Source organism: Mesoplodon bidens (genome assembly GCF_964165515.1).
Source record: "Mesoplodon bidens genome assembly, chromosome: 17".
NCBI classification, from domain to species: Eukaryota; Metazoa; Chordata; class Mammalia; order Artiodactyla; family Ziphiidae; genus Mesoplodon; species Mesoplodon bidens.
The window spans coordinates 38385391-38407006 of record NC_138174.1 but is presented as its reverse complement, the minus strand read 5'-3'; positions in this window follow the sequence as shown (position 1 = coordinate 38407006).

The following is a 21616-nucleotide window of genomic DNA, read 5'->3' as shown; positions in this document are numbered from 1 at the left end:
ATGTTTCCAAAATTCTTTTTTTGTTAGCTGTTACAGAAACCAGTTTTGTTTCTTTGCCTGTTTGCAAACATTTCACTGGCTGAGTTTTTCTTTCATGGCACAACCTCCCACAGAAGCCATACTTAAACATCTTTAATCTTGATCATAGGATACTCAGAGACAGTTTCATTATTATTATATGTTTCTATTCTCTGGAAAAAATATTACTTATGATATTGACCAAGAAATTTAATTCAACTGCTCATCATTGCACAAATGAAACAAATTATCATAATTTCTTAACATGATACAAACATTAATTTTTCAAGATAGTAAAATCATCAGGTGGCTGGACCTGAGATGGGCCTAGCCTGACTTCTGTCTTTGTGAGTTACATTGGGCTTGTGAAATCTGGTTCATTCTTAATGCCACAAACATCACAAACTCAAGGAACATCTTTGATTCTTTAATTATCAAGTACAAATACAGGAAAAATGTATAATTTCAATGATATTGTTAATATAAACTAAAATATTTAAAACTCATCTGAGGTATGGGATGATTTTTTGTATCATTTTTAACCCCACAAAGGTCTACTCATACCTTTGGTGTTTAAGAACCTATCTATTGGGTAATTTGCATAAATTGCTTTGTAGACCCCATTTCAAAATAATAACCATTCTTCTCTTGTAAGGAATTTCTTTCCTGTGACATACATTTGAGGTTTCCTCTGTTGTAATCAAGAAAGGAAAAACAGACTAAGGACAAAAACAGACTAGGTATACATCACACACTAAATTGCATATTCAAATTAAGGAGCTGACTTAGCTTATATGGATACATTTCTGCCTCATTTTCTTACTTAGCAACCATGTTACAAAGCCCATCTTTCTCACCTTCAAGCATTTGTCAATTTCCTTGAGCATATTTTTTTCTTTTTTTTCTATTTCATACCAGGGAAGCTTGGCTGAAAAAGAGACAGACAGACAGACAGACAGAGGGAGAGAATGAATTAGAATTTTTCTCTCTTGTCAGTCTTAATCCTGTCTTGCAAATTCTGATTTCTGATTTAATAATTCCCTGGGATATTCACACTAAGGGGGGAGAAAAAGACTCAGAAGACAGCTTACATGTTTCCTACAAAAAGATAAACTTTCCTAAAACTTCCAAATGATAATAATAGAATACAATATAGATAGATCAGTGGTAATTTAAGAATTATACGCTCACTGTATAGCATAGGGAACTATATTCCATGTCCTGGGATAAACCATAATGGAAAAGAATATAGATCAGTGGTAATTTAAGAATTATACGCTCACTGTATAGCATAGGGAACTATATTCCATGTCCTGGGATAAACCATAATGGAAAAGAATATAAGAAAGAATGTATATATGTATAACTGAGTCACTTTGTTGTACAGCAGAAATTAACACATCGTAAATCAACTATACTTCAGTATAAAAGAAAACTCCTTTCTAACTAATTATTTCTAAGTTAAATGCAATTGTGGAATGATAAGCATAGACACTGGAAAAGTTTTCACTGTTTGGCTTGGTTTATAAGATAGAATTTGAGATTTGTACTAATAAATATAATGCAGATTATTTCCACATAGGGACTTTGAGTTTGCTAACAATGTCTAAATAGCAAATTTAGAGTTATTTTAAGCTATAACCAGTGTTTTATGTTGGCTTATTCACAAGTTTAGAGGTGTGAATATATTCTCCTGAAGGATCCTCCAACACGGCACCTGCCACAAACGTTCACTTTATCACTCTTACCAGTGGCTGTACACTCAAGAAACTAATTTCTTTATTTCTAAATACACATTCGAGACATTATCTCACCAAGCTTCCCCAAATCCCTATTATATTTATATTACTGATGAGGTAACTAACACAGAGAGCACTAAAGGATTTTTCCGAGGTTATATGTATAAAAACGGTGCAGGGACCATCCCCCCTATTGTCAGATGCCTGGTTAAGCAATCCTATCTCTCAGTTTTGCTTTAGTTATTTTGCCCAGGAAAAAGGTGTCCTTTTATAACAGACACCTAAGCTTTTCCCAGGAGGGGACACAGCTTAATAGCATCATTTTTTAAAACACCAGTGCTTTCAGATCCACCTGTCTCCATATCTCCCAGGAGAATACATTCTCAAATGTCTAATCTCTCTCGCCTGCTATCAATCACTCTTCTGACCCTCAGCCGTTGATCCCATTTTAAACAAAACAATGATCTATTTTAAACAAAATAACTACTAAAATTTCCCTTTAATCCAGTTACACTTTTTATATTGTATTACTTCTCTCTACCTTTCCAAAAAGGAAATGAACATGCAGTTTATATATTGGGAGACTGGGGTTGACATATATACACTAATATGTATAAAATAGATAATTAATAAGAACCTGCTGTATAAAAATAAATAAATAAATAAATAAAAATAAAGTGCTTTCATACTCAAAAATAAAAAGATAAATAAATATACAGTATATATGTTTATCAATCTCTTACTTCTTGACATCTTCCTGTATTGAAATGGTCCTCTATCTGTTGGAAACTACTAGTAACGTATTAATAACCAGTATAAACTGTTTCTATGATTTTTTTCCCTTTTCTTCTTTCCATTGAGAAATGGAATATTTTCTGTCATGTCAGTGAACAAAGGATGTCACATTCATCAGCAGTTGCAGCCCTCCAACATGAGCCAGTGAGCCCTGAGGAAACTCAGAAAGGAAAGAATACCTGCCATCTAGCAGCTGTCAGACTACAGCCACTCCCTAAGGTGAGCCCTGAGGAAACTCAGGATGTGAAAACACAGGATACTGGGTCCAGATAGCTGAGGTACATATCAAAGGAATGATTTCAGTGAGTCCAGACTCTTGAATCTTCCCATATATAGAAAAGCGCTAAATTCCTTAACTTGGGATATCTGGTTTTCTTTAATTTACAATGATCCTTTGATGTTTTGACTACCTGCCGTTTCTTACAAAACTTCCATATAACCTGGCTCCCCCCCACTCACCTCCTTGGAGTACTTCTCTCAGGTTTACTTGAGAGGCTGCCTCCCTGGCTTGAAGTCCTAAAAATTCCCACTGAATAAAACATAACCCTTAACTTTTAGTTTGTGAATAATTTTTTAAGCCCATACCATTCTCTTTCCTTTCTTGGTTCCTATCCTCCCTCCTCTTCATTATCTCCTTCTCTTCCTTCCCCCCATCTATTTCTTTCCTGAATAATTTTCTTTAAAATTTGGAAACATAATACTTGCACTGAGTGAAAATAAAATATTCAAAAATGCTAAAAAATATTAGATGTCTCTCCTCCTAAAGTCTCTCTTCTCAGAGATTCACTTTTAACCATTGATATTAATCTTTGTCAGGTAGGTATTACCATAATTTTAGATAATATGATTAATCTCTATTAATTTTTGTGATATATAATTTAGTCCTGTGTGGAAAACAGAGATCATTCTAGGTATTTCAAAGAGAAGGAATTAAATATATAGAATTGTAGGGTCACTTCTGTTTTTTGGTTCAGCATGTAAGAAGCTTGAAAGTTGTCATTCCCATGCACCCAACAAGAAAAAGGATGAAAAAACTAAAAATATACATCTCTTCTTAGATCCATAAAATAATTGAGGTCAGGGTAAACTTCTGTTCCCAGAGTTGGAGAGACAGACAAGGAGATAAATAATCACAGCTTACTGAAGTTTTCTGTTTTGTGGGAACCAGGAACAGAGAAAGAACAACTAAACTGTAATTGATGAATTCCTGAGGCTCAAAATGGGCAAGTTTGTGTTAAATCTCTAGAAAGTCCCAGTATTAAAGGACCCCTACACTGTCAGCCAACCCAGCCCTCTGTGGCTGTTCTCATGCAAGGTACCGGCCTAAACCCCCATGTCTGAACCCACTGCCATGCATGCACTTGGGCCTAACCCTTCCAGCTGTGTACCTGCACATCATCGGCCTGACCCCTGTCAGTGTCCCCCATGTGGAGATGTGCCCTACCATCTTCCATGGGCCCATGTGAGACCCTGCAGCCACAGAAGTGCATACCTACAGCCATGACTCCCACAGCTTGCACCATTGGGTTCACCCCAGCTGTGCATCTGCATGTCCCTGGTCAGACCCCTGTTACTGGCATCCACCACTGTGTGCCCTAAGTAAGACCTTGCTGCCATAGGTGTGCATACTGACATAGGGGTCCCACAGCTCCTTGTGGGCCTAGATATAGCCCTATCCCTGTCACTGCCTGTACCACTAGACTTGCCAGCAGTTGGTCCCTACAACCCACTGGCCCAACACCCATCACCGGCCTCCACTGTCACATGCATACCCATGGGCATGAGGAGATGCCCCCTGCCATCTGCCATGTGCCAGTGGGGAGACCCTTCAGCCACAGGAATACCCAACCACAACCAGAGGCCTGCATCTGCCAGTGTGCCCACAGCTGAACCTGGCCCTTGCTGTTGGCCCTCACCATAACCCTCACCACTACATATGTGTCTGCAATCGGCCTCTAATAGTATAAGGCACCTGAAGCTGGCCCCCTACAGCTGAATGTGTGCACACCACTGACTCCAGTCACCACCACTGCTTGCCCTGATCCCAAGCCCCTGGACCTAAAGGTGCCACTGAAGACCCCAACAGACTTTGCAGCCACTGTGGACACATAATAATGGAATATTATTCAGCTACGAAAATGGAGGAGTCTTGCCATTTGTGACAATGTGGATAGATTTTGAAAGCATTATGCTAAGAGAGATAAGTCAGACAGGGAAACACAAATACTGTATGATCTCACTTATATGTGGAATCTGAAAACATCAAGCTCACAGAAACAGAGAGTAGAATGGTGGTTGCAAAGGCCTGATAGGTGGAGGAAATGAGGAGATACTGGGCAAAGGCTACAAACATTGATCATAAGATGAATAAGTTTCACAGATCTAAAGTACAACATGGTGAGTATTATTAACAATATTGTATTGTATACTTGAAAGTTACTATAACAGTAGAGCTTTAATTTTCTTACCATAAAACAACAGCAACAAAATTATAATTATGTCAGTTGAAGAATGTGTTAACTAACGTTATTGTTGTAAATATTTTGCAATATATATGTGTACAAAAATCATTACATCATATACCTTAATGTTATACAATGTTATATGTCCATTATATTTCAATAAAACTGGAAAAAAAAACTTTAAAGAAAGCCTGCTGTGGGGAAACTTATAAAATACAAATAAGGCCTTTAGTTTACTAAATAGTATTATACCAATATTGATTTCATAGTTTTGATAAATGTACATGGTTATATAAGATGTTAACATTAGTGGTAGCTAGGTAAAGACTATACAAGAACTCTCCTTATCTTCCTGACACTTCTCTAGATCTAAAATTATTTAAAAATAAAACATTTATTAATTCACCACAAAAAAAAAATCAAGAAGCCTCTAGGGACACCCAAAGAAACCAAGGGAGATAAAAGAGGAAAATTTAGCTTCTTACACCAAGCTACAGCAAACAATAAACACAGTTTACCTCATATAGAGATAAACGTGAAGCCTCATACTAAAACCTTTTTATCTCAGTGCCTTTAGTCCAACACTCTGTCTCACTTTCAATAGCAAAAAGAATTACAAGGCATGCTAAAAGACAAAAAGCACAGTTTGAAAAGACAGTGTGGACATCAGACATAGAAGGAATTATGTACAAATAATTTGGTAAGCATAGAAGAAAAAGAATAGAAGGAAATGAGGATGGAAAACTTATAAAAGAGAAAAGTGGTAATACAAGGAAGGGTGGGGGGAGAGATAACTGGGAGTTTGCAATTGACATGTACACAATGCTATATTTAAAATAGACAACCAACAAGGACATACTGTATAGCACAGGGAACTCTGCTCAGTATTCTGTAATAACCTAAATGGGAAAAGAATTTGAAAAAGAATAAATACAAGTAAATGTATAACTGAATCACTTTGCTATACACTTGAAACGAACACAACATCATTAATCAACTATACTCAATATAAAATAAAAATTTAAAAAATTCAGATGCTGCTAATATTCCTGAATAGAAATTTACAACAGCTGCTGCAACTAATATTTGAAGTGGTGTTGGGAGTTTTAGCCAGTGTAACTTGACAAAGGCAATTGGAGAGATATTGATTGTAATGGAAAAGTTATAAAGTTCTGTGATGAAGAAAAAATTGAATTTTGGGGAAACAAAAAATATATGAAGAAATGGCTGCAAACAATAACAGAATCCAGTTAGGTAGTAAGATATAAAGTTAACAGGTAGAAAAGGCGAGAAAAGTGTCCACCTCAATCCATACTTTTATTGTTAGTAGTTATATTCATATTTAGAAATGTATATATCCTTCACATATTGTACATATATTTGAATAAAGCAGATAAATGACTTTATTAATGCTGTTCAGAACCAGGACATGAGCATAACAGAAAAGAAAGTATAAAATGAAGAAATTTGGACTTCCCTGGTGGCACAGTGGTTAAGAATCTGCCTGCCAATACAGGGGACACAGGTTTGAGCTCTGGTCTGGGAAGATCCCACATGCCGTGGAGCAACTAAGCCTGTGTGTCACAATACTGAACCTTCACTCTAGACCCTGCGAGCCACAAATACTGAGCTCATGTGCCACAACTACTGCACCTGCATGCCTAGAGCCCATGCTCCGCAAAAAGAGAAGCCACCACAATGAGAAGCTCGAGCACGGCAACGAGGAGTAGCCCCCACTTGCCGCAACTAGAGAAAGTCCACATGCAGCTATAAAGACCCAATGCAGCCAAAAAGAAAATACAATTTAAAAAAGTAAAAAATATATTCTCTTAAAATGAAATAATTTGCTAAATCCCTTAAAATTTAAATTTGAAATATCATTAGAGACTTGTCTTAAAAAAATAAATGTTTAGTTCTACCCATGTAAGGACCAAGAAGCAATAATAGCTCAGTAGAAACAAGCATGACTGATGCTTAGATATGGTCTCCAGATATATCCTCCACTTAAATGAGCCAAGACTCTTTGAAGAAATGACAAATCCTGGATCTTGTCAAGATGTATGAAATGAGACCAGAATATCTGTGCCACAAAGCAAATAACTTTTCAAAGATAGATTGAAGGGGCTCACTTGATCCAAGAAGGGATTTGAGCATTTAAAAAAATGACTAAAGTTGATTCAGATTGAATATATAAAACTCCAGTTTTACTATGGGAAGAAACTAGGTCACCAATATTGTAATCAAAGTATCAAACAAAGAGAAATAGTTAGTCTTTTCTGAAATAACTATATTTCTGGTTAACAAAATAGCCCTAGCTGATGAGAGAAATTATTCTCTACAGAAGTCCAGCTAAGAATTGCGGAAAGAACTGGAAAATCAAAAGTTTAGAAACCCTATTGAAACACTAATTCAAACAAAGCTTCTTAATGTGCAACTATTTTTAGAAAATGTTGATAGGAAACTTCATAAATCTAATATTCAAACTTAACATCACTAAGAATGAGACAATCAATAATTATTTGGGATCTGACAAATATGGAGTACATAACACAACTTCTAAAGCATTCCTAACCACAACATTTGAACTAAAATTTTATTAAACCACTAGAAGTAAGTTTTACTTCTTACCCACAGGGATATGGTAAATAGAATTATAAGTTAAATAAAGTCACAAAGAGTCAAACATTGAAATCCTGACTCAAACAAATCAAAATATGAAGATATACTTTGTAACCATTGGGAAATTTAATGTAAAGTAGATATCAAATGATACCAATAATTTATTTTTAATTTCATGGGTCATGATAGAATTGCTGTTATGTAGTAAAAGATACATTTTTTAAGAGATGTAAACTGATATAGAGAGGCAATGGCATAAAGAAGGGGACTTGCTCTAAACTATTTCAGTAGTGAAAAGCTAACAAACACAAAACAGGTTAGATAAAGCTAAAGCAACAAACTTCTGAGAGCGAGTTGAATAATTTGGGTGATGAGTCTTTAGAGATTCATACCATTCTTTCTACTTTGGTATTGTATGTTTTAATACTTCATAGTTGATATATAAATTAAAAGTAGATAAATAGATAAATGGCTAAAAGAACAGATAGGCAGAGAGGATAGAAAGAAGAATCACAGTTCAAATTAAGATCTGGAGAAAACAAATACAGAATAAGATTAATGCCAGGAATCCTTAAACTTACAGTAAACTAGTAAAAAAGAGCAATAGCAAAATCTGGAGTAAGACAAAAGGGACATTTATTAATGTAATACAATTAGCTCCCCCTGGACTTCTTCCTATGCTGATAGGCAATAGCAATGATAACTCCCAACAGATTAGAAAAATATAGAGCTGCTTAATAAGTAAGTTAAGTATCTGTTTGGTGCTAGGATCCAGGTGCTACAGAATGGATCCTGAAGTATTTCCAGATAATTCCAGGAGACCAGAGAAAGACAAAAAGGTACATGGCAAACAACAACTCCAGGGCAAGTTTTAGGATGAGTTCCTAATTATAGGTCACAGATATTGGAGATACAAGAGAGGAATAATAGTGTACCTGGGGTCAGATATATGACAGTGCCACTAGTTAAATAATAATTTCTAAAAGGGACTTAGGATCCAAAGGCCTCAAGATCCAGAAACTAAGAGACTTTTATAGCCCAAATACCATACATCTCCCAAGCAGGTCAGCAGAGGAGGATTATTTAGTCTTACAAAGATCAGGTTTCTCCAAAGGTAAAATCAAGAGAAGGTTTATTTTTCATAGCATTTACTCTAGCTAATAGTATAAGAAGTAAAACAATACCAAGAACTAACAATGCTTTCCAGCAACTCTTGACATACTAAAGGAGAGTCTAGATGCCCATTAGATCAAGAGTGAATGAAGGTGATCCTTTCAACATTACAGACTAGGAGGTGAGCAGGGAGTGGTGGAGCACTGAGGCCAGATCCTGCAGGTCTCTAAGGACTTGAGTTGATGTCTTCTAGTCAGCAAAATATCACAGTTTCATCATGGGATTCCAGCAGGTGTAGCAGCAGCTTCATTGACAAGCAATCCTGTATGCCAATTCAAATAACTTTGGAAATATATATGGTGATGTTCGCTACTGGTTTTTTCTTCTTTATTTAAAGCAGTATCATCTTGTTCTTTTTGTCAGGTTTATTGAGGTAAAACTGACAAAATTGCAAGATAATTTGTGAATATATCAAAATTTGAGAAGCTTGGTATAGAACATCTGTGAAGTTAAGAGCTAGGTTACCCATTGTAAAACATGGTATCAATCCCTTTAAATATGTTAATTGATTTAAATCAAACACTCATACTTTTCAAATACAACATTTATACCCAGATTATAAAGATACCACATTAGAAATAATGTTCTCTACCCTATTTTTAATTTAAGATCATCAGGTTTAAACTAATATTGTGACCAAAGAGAGAAAATCTCACTATATAGTAACATTTGATTTGGAGATCCAGAACCTAAAAGGGATTTATAAATTGGGATATTAAATATGTTACTATATACTACTAGTTATTTATATATTGTAACTAGTATATAAATATACTACTAAATATACTAGTATAATCAAATCCTGCATTTAAGAACAAGCAAATACTGATTTTCAACTGCCAAAAAGAACAATAGAACAGGAAATTAAACATTTTGGGAAAACCAAATGAATTTAAGTAATGAAATTAAAGAAAATTTAACTCTACAAGGATATTTTCAAGTAAGAAATTTAAAATGTTAAATGTTATAATGTACCAAATATCCATAAAAGTAAGAAAAACAAGCTATTACCTAGTAGAAATAACCAGATTTTTGAAATTTTGATACATTTTTTATAAGTTGCAAAAAAATTCAATTAATGGACTGAATAACACTATAAACATAGATGACAATGAAAGTCTGACTTTGAAGTCAGAAATTGATTTTTCTTCTAAAATGCAAGTGATATGAACAAAAATATGAAAATTGTGAATGAAAATGTAACATACCAGATGATCTAAAATTTCACTTATCCTTCTAACAGGGACTGCATAGGGAGAAAAATGAGGTAAATGAGATGCTATTAAAACAAGTAAACCTGTAAAATAATTGTTTCAAAGCAGAAGAAAAAATATAAAAGTTAAAAAGCAACAAGTGTAGAGATGTTTCCAGGAAGAAAAAAATAGTTACTTAAAAAGGAATAAGAATCTGGCAACAAAATTTGCAAAAACAGCACTGAACACAAAAAGACAATATCAATCCACATTATCTTTTGTAAACAATAGAAGCTAATTCTGGTTCTCTTAAAAAATAGTGGTTTTATTGGTGTGATATAAGTGGATCATATAATTAATTATTATAATGATAAATAATACCAGTATAGATATTTAGAAATTAGAAAATAATAAAGATATTTCACAGACTACACTGCAGAGACAATTTGGTCCGGAAACTCCCAGTACCAATGCTGGGTGCTGCCCTTGCCACAGACAGATATGAAAAGAGAGCTCCACCTTCTCTTTCATCTCTCTCTCCCCTCTCTCTCTTCTCTCTGTCTCACTGACTTCAGCTTAAGTACCCGAGGATGAACAATGTTACTGACTGATGCTACTTTTGATGCTTATATTTTAACTGTTAGTGGCTGATGAGAAGGAAAATCCCTTGTTATGATCCTCCAGGTGTGATGTAGCAAGAAGAAAAGCATTGCACTGACATTATGAAATTTGGAAAGTTAACCAAATACCAGGAGTTACTCTTTTATCACTTGATGTTGTGATATGATGCATAATCTCAGGAATCCCTATATTCCATTATCATATCTCCATATACTCCCATATTATAGAAATATTTGCTCCTCTGCTCATCAGGATTAGTCATTTCAGAGTGTGATACAACAGCACAGTTGACCGATTGACTGAGTCATGAGGGTCTCCAAAGAGACAGGTGGCGGGTTTAACTTCCAACAATGATGGGACCATTGTGGTGATCCATAATGTAAGTTCTAACATTTTCACTTGGGAATAATGGTAAAAATCTACTAGTGATTAATAAGGTGTATTTGTGAGGGAACTCATTCCCACTTCCAACACATGGATTTTAAAATCCATGAAATCTGAAAATGGGAAGAACTGAACACTTTTTTTTATTAGGTCAAAAAATATACAGTATCCTGATAAAAAGCACCTTTAATCTCATATGCTATAGTTTTCTAACATTTCAATAAAATATAACACTATATTTTCTGGTTAATGTAGCATATGATAAGACAGGTAAGTCACATGGCCTCAGTTCTTTTCTGTGTTTCTTTCACTGGAAAAGTGTTTTTTTCTTTTTTTTTTCTTTAAAAGCAAACTTGTATGGTTTAATATGTTTTAACACATCCAGTGAATATATGAATACATAAACATGATGGGCAGGATAATGTGTACAAGGCAGAATATGTCTAATCCCACTGCCCCCACCATTATGGAAAAATTCCATATTAATTAATTAGTTTCTCTCTGTTCTTCTTACTCCCAAGGTACAGAACCTAGAAAGGGAAAAATCCATAGCATGTATGTAACTTATTCACTTTCTCCTTGAAGACACCTACAACTGTATTGTCCTTGTAAACCTCCCTGTAAAAATGCTAAAATAATTTACTATAAGGAAAATAACCAATGAAATTATATAATATGACTTTATCAGAGTCTATTTGGTTCATCTAGACTGCTTCTCTGAAACAAATCTGACTATAAAGTAGAGGTTATCCGTGTACACTCTCCAGCTTACATGATTAATAAAGTATTAAAACTAAGTCCCAAATTTAAACAGCTTCCTTTGAGCTCACATCTACCACATATAATCAATGTTAGCCTACATCTTTGAAACCAAAATACATACCAATGCTTGAAAGAAATAATTTGAAAGTTCATGGCATTGCAAGAGAGGAAAATGTTATTCCTATGCCTGATGCCTGATTTTTGCTCATATCTGTTTCTATTAGTAAATTTCATGATATGTAAGATCTATGATTTCTGAGAGTATATACTTTTATATGTTTTCATATAAAATTGTTGTAAGTGAGTGCCTTAATGTGGGGTGGGAGATGAGTTGGAAGATGCTTCCAGCAATGAGAACCTATCAGCAGTGACACTATCAGATGCTGTTTTATGCAGCTCTGCTGTTCAACAGTAGCATTTCCTCCATTCTACAACTATAATGGCTTGTTTATAAATTCATTAATTGACATCCACAGAATAAATCTTCTAATCCATAATGTTTATTATGAAGAATTTCCTCACCTCTCTTTTCCTAGTGCTTTCATTGACCATAAATATATGCTAAGATGCTGGACCCAAGTTTATTAGTCCATGAGATATCAATGTTTTTCTATCCCAAAACTCTTTATTACCAGTTCCCATTATTTCCACCCATAATGGCAGAGAAGAGTCTTGTTCTAACTATAGCCTACACCAGATAGAAATCTTTCCATTATCCTGACCTCCACTCAAAGTTGGCACTATAAGTGACCCAATAAATTGGCTAAATCAGCATACTCAAATATATTAAACTCTAGGCTACCCTGCAACCCTGCAACTTGATCATGACACAGTCTAAGATTGGGCTCCTAATTCCTGCTTTGGCAAAAGCTATAGGAGGAGTAAACTATTTATGTGAATGTGTTAGAGAATGTAAAATACAGATTAGGAACACAGAAAGGCAACTCATTGTAGGTATGATAAACTAGGGAAAGGGTACACCTCTGCTGCTGACCCTAGGTCCTTTCTTTTATTCATTCATGGCCCCAGACTAGCCTAATGATGTCAGAGTGAAGACTGACACTTTTAAAACTGTGGGAAAGGACTTCCCTGGTGGCACAGTGGTTAAGAATCTGCCATGCCAATGCAGGGGACACGGGTTTGAGCCCTGGCCCAGGAAGATCCCAGGTGCCGTGGAGCAACTAAACCCATGCACCACAACCACTGAGCCTGAGCTCTAGAGTTCCTGAGCCACAACTACTGAGCCTAAGTGCCACAACTACTGAAGCCTGCATGCCTAGAGCCCATGCTCAGCAAGAAACCCAGTGCAATGCGAAGCCTGCACACTGCAACAAAGAGCAGCCCCTGCTTGCCACAACTAGAGAAAGCCCGTGCACAGCAATGAAGACCCAATGCAGCCAAAAATTAATTAATTAATTAATTAAAATAAGACTGTGGTAAATATTGAATAAGGTTTAGGAAGGTTAAGTACAGGTTACCTATACTCTAGTCAAACAGGACATAACATAAAACTAATAATGAGTACGAGCAAACAAGATTGGTGGCTCTGATAGTCTTCATGTATCTCCTTCTGAGTACAGGACTGAGAAATATTAGACAGAAAGAATACAGGGAGGTAGGAAGGAAGGGGCAAGGGAGGAAAGATGAGAGTAAGGAAAGAATAAAGAAGGAAGAAAGTAAGAGAAGAAAGGAAATAAGGGAGAAAATAAGGAAGGAAGGAAGGAAGGAAAGAAGGAATGAAGGAAGGAAGGAAAGAAAGAAGGAAGAAATGAATGAAGGAAGGGAAGAAGGAGAGAAGGTAAGAAGAGAGATACAGAGAGAAGGGGATTAAAAAGTGCACTCTTAACTTTAATCAACTCTATCCAGATGAAGTAAGATGTCACAACTACTGCTAATCTTGGGGCCATCATACCTTCATGGTTATTTATTGTTGTGTAACAAACTACCCCAAAACTTAGTAGTTTAAAATAAAAACCATTTTATTATATCTTTAAGGGGTCATTTTGCTCACCAGAAAATAATATGATCATGATTTTAAGAAAATTTTTATTTCAACCCTACATATCATATTCAGGCAGATTTTATGTACCAACCAAGGTCTTGTTAGCAGTGGTAGAAACAGACAGTTGTTTTACCTCTATTGACCATTGTTATATTTCTACAGCTGTAAATTAAATTCCTTAGTTAGAAACAACATTGTGTGAGGTACAATTATTGTAAAGAATGCATTTAGTAAGTTCACAGATGACAATTTTGGAAGCAGTGTTTTGGGCTTAGAAGACAAATCTATAATCAGAATTAATGTCTATAGTGAGGACAAATCACTGCTCCGTCTATAATCAAAAGAATCTAATGTAATTAGCCTGCTTAGAGGTGTTTGGTTATACCCCTGGGAAACAACTTTATATCAGAGATAACCTAGTACATAGAATGTCTTTCCCTGAGCTAGAAAAGGGTGCTGCTTTCTTCAAGATTTTCAATCGTTTACTTACATCTGATAGAAAATTGCCATAATACATAAATTATTGGGCTGGCCAAAAAGTGCCTTAAGTTTTTAAGTAAAAATAAAAGACACATTTTTCATTTTCACCAAGAACTTTATTGAACAACATATTCACCCTTTTGTTCCACTACCTTCTGCCATTTTTCAGGCAGCTTCATAATTCCGTCTTCCCAAAACTTTTTATATTTTTGAGCAAAGATCTGTTCTAGGTACATTTTACAGTCTTCCAGGGAATTGAAATATTTTCCAGTAAGAGAATTTTGTAAAGACCAAAATAGATGGAAATCTGAAGGTGCAATGTCTGGTGAATACGATAGATGAATCAGAACTTCCCAGACAAGCTATAACAGTTTTCGCCTGGTCATCAAAGAAACATGCCGTCTTGCGTTATCCTGATGGAAGATTGTGCATTTTCTGTTAACTAATTCTGGACACTTTTTGTCGAGTGCTGTTTTCAGTTGGTCTAATTGGGAGCAGTGCTTATTGGAATTAATCATTTGGTTTTCTGGAAGGAGCTCATAAGACAGGACTCCCTTTCAATCCCACCACATACACATCAACTTCTTTGGATGAAGACTGGCCATTGGTATGGCCATTGATGGTGGTTCATTTCACTTGCCCCACGATCTCTTCCATTCCACTTTATTGTACAGTATCCACTTTTCATTGCCCACTACAATTTGTTTTAAAAATGGAACATTTTCATTATGTTTAAGTAGAGAATCTCATGTGGAAATACGGTCAAGAAGGTTTTTTTTTTCACTTAACTTATGTGGAACCCAAACATCAAAGCAATGAGCATAACCAAGCTGGTGCAAAAGATTTTCAACACTTGACTTGGATATTTTGAGTATGTCGGCTATCTCCTGTGTGGTGTAATGTTGATTGTTCTCAGTTAATGTCTCAATTTGATCACTATCAACTTCAACTGGTCTACACAACCATGGAGCATTGTCCAATGAGAAATCTCCAGCACAAAACTTGGCAAACCACTTTTGACATGTTCGATCAGTCACAGCACCTTCTCCATACACTGCACATACAATCTAAAAAAATTGTTTCAAATGAAGTTAAAGACAACAAAGTGCTCCTAGAGCCATCTTATGGAAAAAACTGAATGAAACTTTTGGCCAACCCAATAATATATTGTATATATATATATATATATATAATGCATATGATACTAATGACATCAGCTATGTAGTATGGTATACCTAACACTAAACAACTTTACATGTGGACTTGACTGTAGTAGCTATATGAATTATATTTCTCTTTTATGTATATATCTATAAATATTAATTACTATTTTTCCCTCTTACTTTTTCTTCCTATTTAATAACCATCTAGGTTATTTTCATAGTGGTTAAATTACAATTTTATCTTCATATTATAAAATAATAATGTAAGCTACCTAGAAGAATATTGACTATTACTTAGAGATGGATCTGTCCCACTGATAAAAGATTGGGTTTATATTACATAATTATTCATTTTAGGCAAAATAAATTTGTATTCCTCTTATTTCTCTTTTGATGTTTAAATAGAAAGATGTGCATGGATTCTGAGCTGCCAAAGAGATATAACATAGCAATTATTGTGATATTCTTTTCCACATAGCTTTTAGGATGCCTTCCTGTACCACAGAGACTTAGTTTGAAAGCTGCGTTTCCTCAACACTTTTGTAGCTAGAGTTCTACATGCAAATTGGGCTTTTACTGACTAGATGCCCTTACACAAAATATGGAAGACACAATTAGTGAAGAGGTTATTTTCCTACTTCTTTTTACAAGTTTTTGGCTTTCTAGGCAAGATTTTGGAGAACATTTAACTCTGTAACACTGTTACAGTGTCCATTATCCATTTTTCATTTCAATCTTAATGGTAGACATGTCAGCTTCTTATTTTTATTTTTCCATCCTTATATAGCTGCAATGGTTAAAGAGTTCTTAAATCAATAGCTCTTGTGTTGGCCTGATAGGTGGTACATTACCTGATGGATAATTGTGTCTAGCACAGTTCATTTGTGGAGTCCCTGCCTAGATATTGTTCCTCTATCCCTTTCAACAATATTGTAAATACACTATATTTTACAACTAAATATATTCTAACTTACAATAATTAAAATTGATTACATTTATTGTTCTGAATTCAGAACTGATACAGAAGGTGATATCAAAAGTCAGTTGGAGCTTCCCTGGTGGTGCAGTGGTTAAGAATCTGCCTGCCAATGCAGGGGACTCGGGTTCGAGCCCTGGTTGCAGATCAACTAAGCCCGTGTGCCACAACTACTGAGCCTGTGCTCTGGAGCCCGTGAGCCACAACTACTGAAGCCACGTGCCTAGAGACCATGCTCCACAACAAGAGAAGCCACTGTATTGAGAAGCCCGCACACCACAACAAAGAGTAGCCCCTACTCACCACAACTAGAGAAAGCCCATGTGCAGCAACAAAGACCCAGTGCAGCCAAAAATAAATAAATAAATTTATTTTTTTAAGTGAGTTAAAATATATGACCTTGACGAGATATGCATGGCAGAAGGCAAAGGATCCTAGTTATTTTTTGGCCTGTGGTAAAATATTTTATGAAACTATGTGTTATCCTCAGTGGCTGCCCCTGTTACTAAGAGGCTGAGTGTTAGTAGAACAATTTTGTAAACCTCAAAATGTAACTGTGTGTTGGCTGCTCTTTCTTTCACCAAATTACATAAGAGACAGGTTAACTAAGGCTCATTGTAAACAGGAGGCTGTGAGGAAGCAGCCTTAAAGGGAGATAAGACTGCAAGAATTTTCTAGCAGTCTCAGTATAAGCCTGCCAGACAATAGGAGGCGGCCCAAAGCCATATATCAAATATTAGATGTCACCATCCCACCAAAGTCTTTAATTTTAGATGTCCTCACATTTGCCAACATTAAGAGAGAGGAAAGGGCTCAGCACAAAGGCATTGATACTAGACAAAGCAGGATTCAGTGCTTTGTCTAGACAAGGATTTTCATGTGTTCACTTGCCCTTAGAACTGACTGAATGAAAATAGGTGCAAAGCCAAATAGGGACTTACATTGCCAAAGAAACCACAAGTCTGACCTGAGAAGCACAGTGCTGGTTTCATTTCTAAGGCAATTCTGGGCTCCAAACCTGCACCAGATGGAAGCTGCTGTGAAAGCTGTGAAGTCTTACTTCTTACGTGCCCACACAACAGACTCTGCAAGGAGACTTTTCTCAGTGAGCAGAGCCAGGGTCTATAACACAACACAACATGAGTGAACCCAGAGCACACTGGTTTCTCCATAAGTAACTTGCTCCACTGCCAAGGCAGGCACTTTTCAAAATAATTCCTGCCCAGAAATATTATATGACTCTTATGAACTGGGACTCCTGGAAGGTTTTCATTCTTTTGTCTTCTTTAATGAAAATATTGCTACCCTATTCATACAGCATTTATTGCATACTGGCTACAAGATGTTAAGATATTTTTTCATTAGATTATAGGTCACCAGACCACAGATACTTATATCCAAACTGATGAAGAGGTCTACATAACACATAGAAATCTTAGACCTGGGCATGGATGTGATCATTATCAGAATTGAACTGCTTCATTTTGGCAGGAATTAAATTAGTGTTGTAGATAACAGCTAAAGTATTCACAGATATTTGGTAGCAGAGACAAGTCTAGTCATTGATATGGCATGTTCAATATCCCTTTTCTATTTAGCAAAAGCACTTCTGAGTTTTAGGTAGACATATGGTGACCAAGCTAGGTGAGACACGCTTTCTCCCATTGAAGCTAGAAATGTCGATGTGATAAGGTCTTGACAATAAGGATGTGAACCATGTTTTGATAGTCTTTTAACATTATTGTGAGAATTTAAGTGACAGAGAAAAAATTATACTTTCACTCCTACCCTTCATCAGTGCTATATCAATACTTCATTGTAGTTACTCTTAATTCATAATATCCTTAAAGTATTTTGTTAAATGACCTCCCCTTTCTAATTTTGCAGTTATAAAAACTTATGTGAGAGAATAGTGACTGACAGGCAGAAGAAAAGAGTAAAACTTAAGGGAAACCCAATGGATAAGAGAATGTTGGAGAGATTTTATTTTCATTCATCACAGATGGGAGAAATTGGAAGAGGCAAAACTCTTCAGAGAGCATTCTTACAAACTATAAAAGCTGGAGACCTACTCACTAAAATAAAGACCTATATTTTGAAATCAAACATCTGCCTTATATTTATGCTTCATTTGTACAAATATAATCCAGCTAATTAGTTATATCTATCTAGAAAACTCATATATTCCATTCTTTGTTCCTAATAGATGGAAGGGTAGAGGACTTTTTATGACAATATTATTTTGAGGACATAAAGTACACCTTTGAAATTGGACAGTCCCTGAAAAAACAAAGAGTTTCATTCTTTTTAAAATCTTACCTTTGCAAAAATGGGAAAGAAGAAATCATTTTTAATATCATTTTAAAGGTGTTTTGAATTTAGAGTAAATACAATGAAGTATTGCCACAGCTTTGATGAAGAAAAGGCATGAAATTATAGGCATACTTCTGTCACTTAGCAAATTCCCATAATAGTGTCAAATCTAAATATTGTGCGAAAGTGACTTGCATTTACGGCAGAAATTCTGCACACCATTAACTGTTTTGTGTATATGTATAAGCTGCTAAAAGTAATTTGTGGCAAAAGCCACAGTGTTAATAAATTTCCATATCTTAAAAGACTTCATGCTGGCAAATTTGTGGAGCCATTTAAAACATTTCAACCTAAAGACAGTTTTATCTCCTCCTTGTTTTCTCTTTTTCTTTCTATTCCCAAGCTTAGAATATTTACTGTTTTGCTTCTGTACAACTCAGCCTCTATTTCTGCAGACAGTCTAATGAATGTATAAGTACCATAATAAGTATGAAAAGTAAAAATGAAGAAGGTACTCTTTCTGAAACCAGGCAAGTGAGCATGGCAATTATACTAAATCTACACTTTCTGTAATATTTCAGCAACTCAGAAATTTCCTGACTAGAATATTTCTTAGAATATACTCTGATATGCATAGAATAATATACATTCTAGAGGTTATAAAATAACAAAGTTTGTTTGCATGGTAGTTAGATGCTCAGTGTATGCACATATTTGTCTATTAAGTATGTGCAAAGAGACCTGTTATTAGAAACAGATTTTCAAGGAAACTTTGCAAATGTTTCTAATGCTTGGGCATAATAAGAATGTATATACTTTTTCCACATTACCAAAACAATATATACAAATGTAAAAAAAAAAACAAAATTGCATAATATCAAAATAAAAAACAAGTTTCTGAAACCATTCCCAAACTCCCAGTGCACTTTCTGAAGGAAAACTCTTTGTAGTATTCACTTCTTTAAGTGATTGTTCTATAAATATGTTGTATGCCTTTATATCTGTTTCTTCATACACGTTTTTGATTGTCTTTCTATCTCTAAGAATTAAAGTTTACTTCACTTATGTCTATCTTACTATCACTCACTTTCTATATTCAGCTGATTCAATTGTTAATTTAAACTAATATGTTTCTAGATTGCCTGGATTCAAATCCTAAGTGAAATTCTCCCTCAAAATGCATACATACATATTTTAGAAGACGTTTATTTTGAGCAAATTACATAACTTTTCTGTCTCTTGGTTTTCTAATCTGTAATGTCAAGACAACTACCAATGTTGGAGAAGTTATAAGGAATATGTTAGAGAATGGATGTAAATTAATTAGAACAGTTACATTCAAGTATTAAATAACTTCTTTAATTATCAAAGTATAGTCATTTAATATCTCTTTCTATAGGCATAATTAGATTCCCCATGCTTTGCAGACAAATTGACCATCAAAATGGAAAATCTTTGAATATATTATATTTACAACATTATGGCTATGTTAACATTGTTGAATACATAACTCAGATTGAGGGGTAGACTTACATTATCTTTGTCATGGCTACATTACCTTCATTTTTGTATGGTTCAAGGGAAATTATCTAAAATGTTAATTTTAAATAAATTATCCTTTATTTCATCTATTATCAAAATCATATCCCATTTTGTCTCATTAAAATATTCTTTGCTTGATATTATTAATATTATTTTTTTGTTTTTGCTTATACAATGAACAAATGTCTTTATTTTATCAATATTATCCTTCTAACATACTATATATAATTTCTGGAGGCCTGTACCCTCCTGCTCCACTCTGTTCCAGTTGCTTTCTAGGATTGCATTATAACTAAATCCTGGGAATTTACTTCATTTCACTTAAGTTGTACATGAGTATTTTATTTATATATGTATCATATGTTCTTAATTTCTTGGTTTTCTTCATATTATTTATCTTCACAATTGATTCCTATTTCAGTGTTAAATTAAAATTTCCAAGCATTTTCTGTTAGAATGTTGGGGCTTTTCTATATTTTGTTACAGAAAACTGTAGATAATCTAATGTTCATTTTCAGATTGTTATATACATTCTTCTTCAAATCTTTCAAGATTATAATTTTATTCTTATAATTTTGAAATTTCCATGAGAGTATACTTTTCTGCGGGCCTTTTAAATGTAAACAGCTTGACATTCAATAGGTTATTTCTATTTGAACACTTATGCTAAATTGCAAAGCTAGAATGTCATTTGTTTAAAAAAAAACATTCTTATTGGAGTATAGTTGATTTACAATGTTGTGTTAGTTTCTCCTGTGCAACAAAGTGAATCACTTATACGTATACATATATCCATTCTTTTCCAGATTCTTTTCCCATATAGGTCATTACAAACTATTGAGTAGAGTTCCCTGTGCTATACATTAGGTTTTTATTAGTTAGCTATTTTAAATATAGTAGTGTGTATATGTCAACAAAAAACTCCCAATGTATCCCTCCCCACCTTTCCCCCCTGGTAACCTTAAGATTTTTTTCTACATTTCTGACTCTATTTCTGTTTTGTAAATAAGTTCATTTGTACCATTTTTTTTTAGATTCCACATATAAGTAATATCATATAATATTTATCCTTCTCTGTCTGACTTAGGTCACTCAATATGACAATCTCTAGGTCCACCCATGCTGCTGTAAATGGCATTATTTTGTTATCTTTTGTATGGCTGAGTAATATTCCATTGTATATATGTACCACATCTCCTTTATTCATTCTTTTCTTGATGGACATTTAGGTTGCTTCCAGGTACTGGCTATTGTAAATAGTGCTGCAATGAATATTGGGGTGCCTTTATCTTTTTGAAGTATAGTTTCTCAGGGAAAATGCCCAGTAGTGGGATTTCTGGATCATATAGTAGTTCTAATTTTAGATTTATGAGG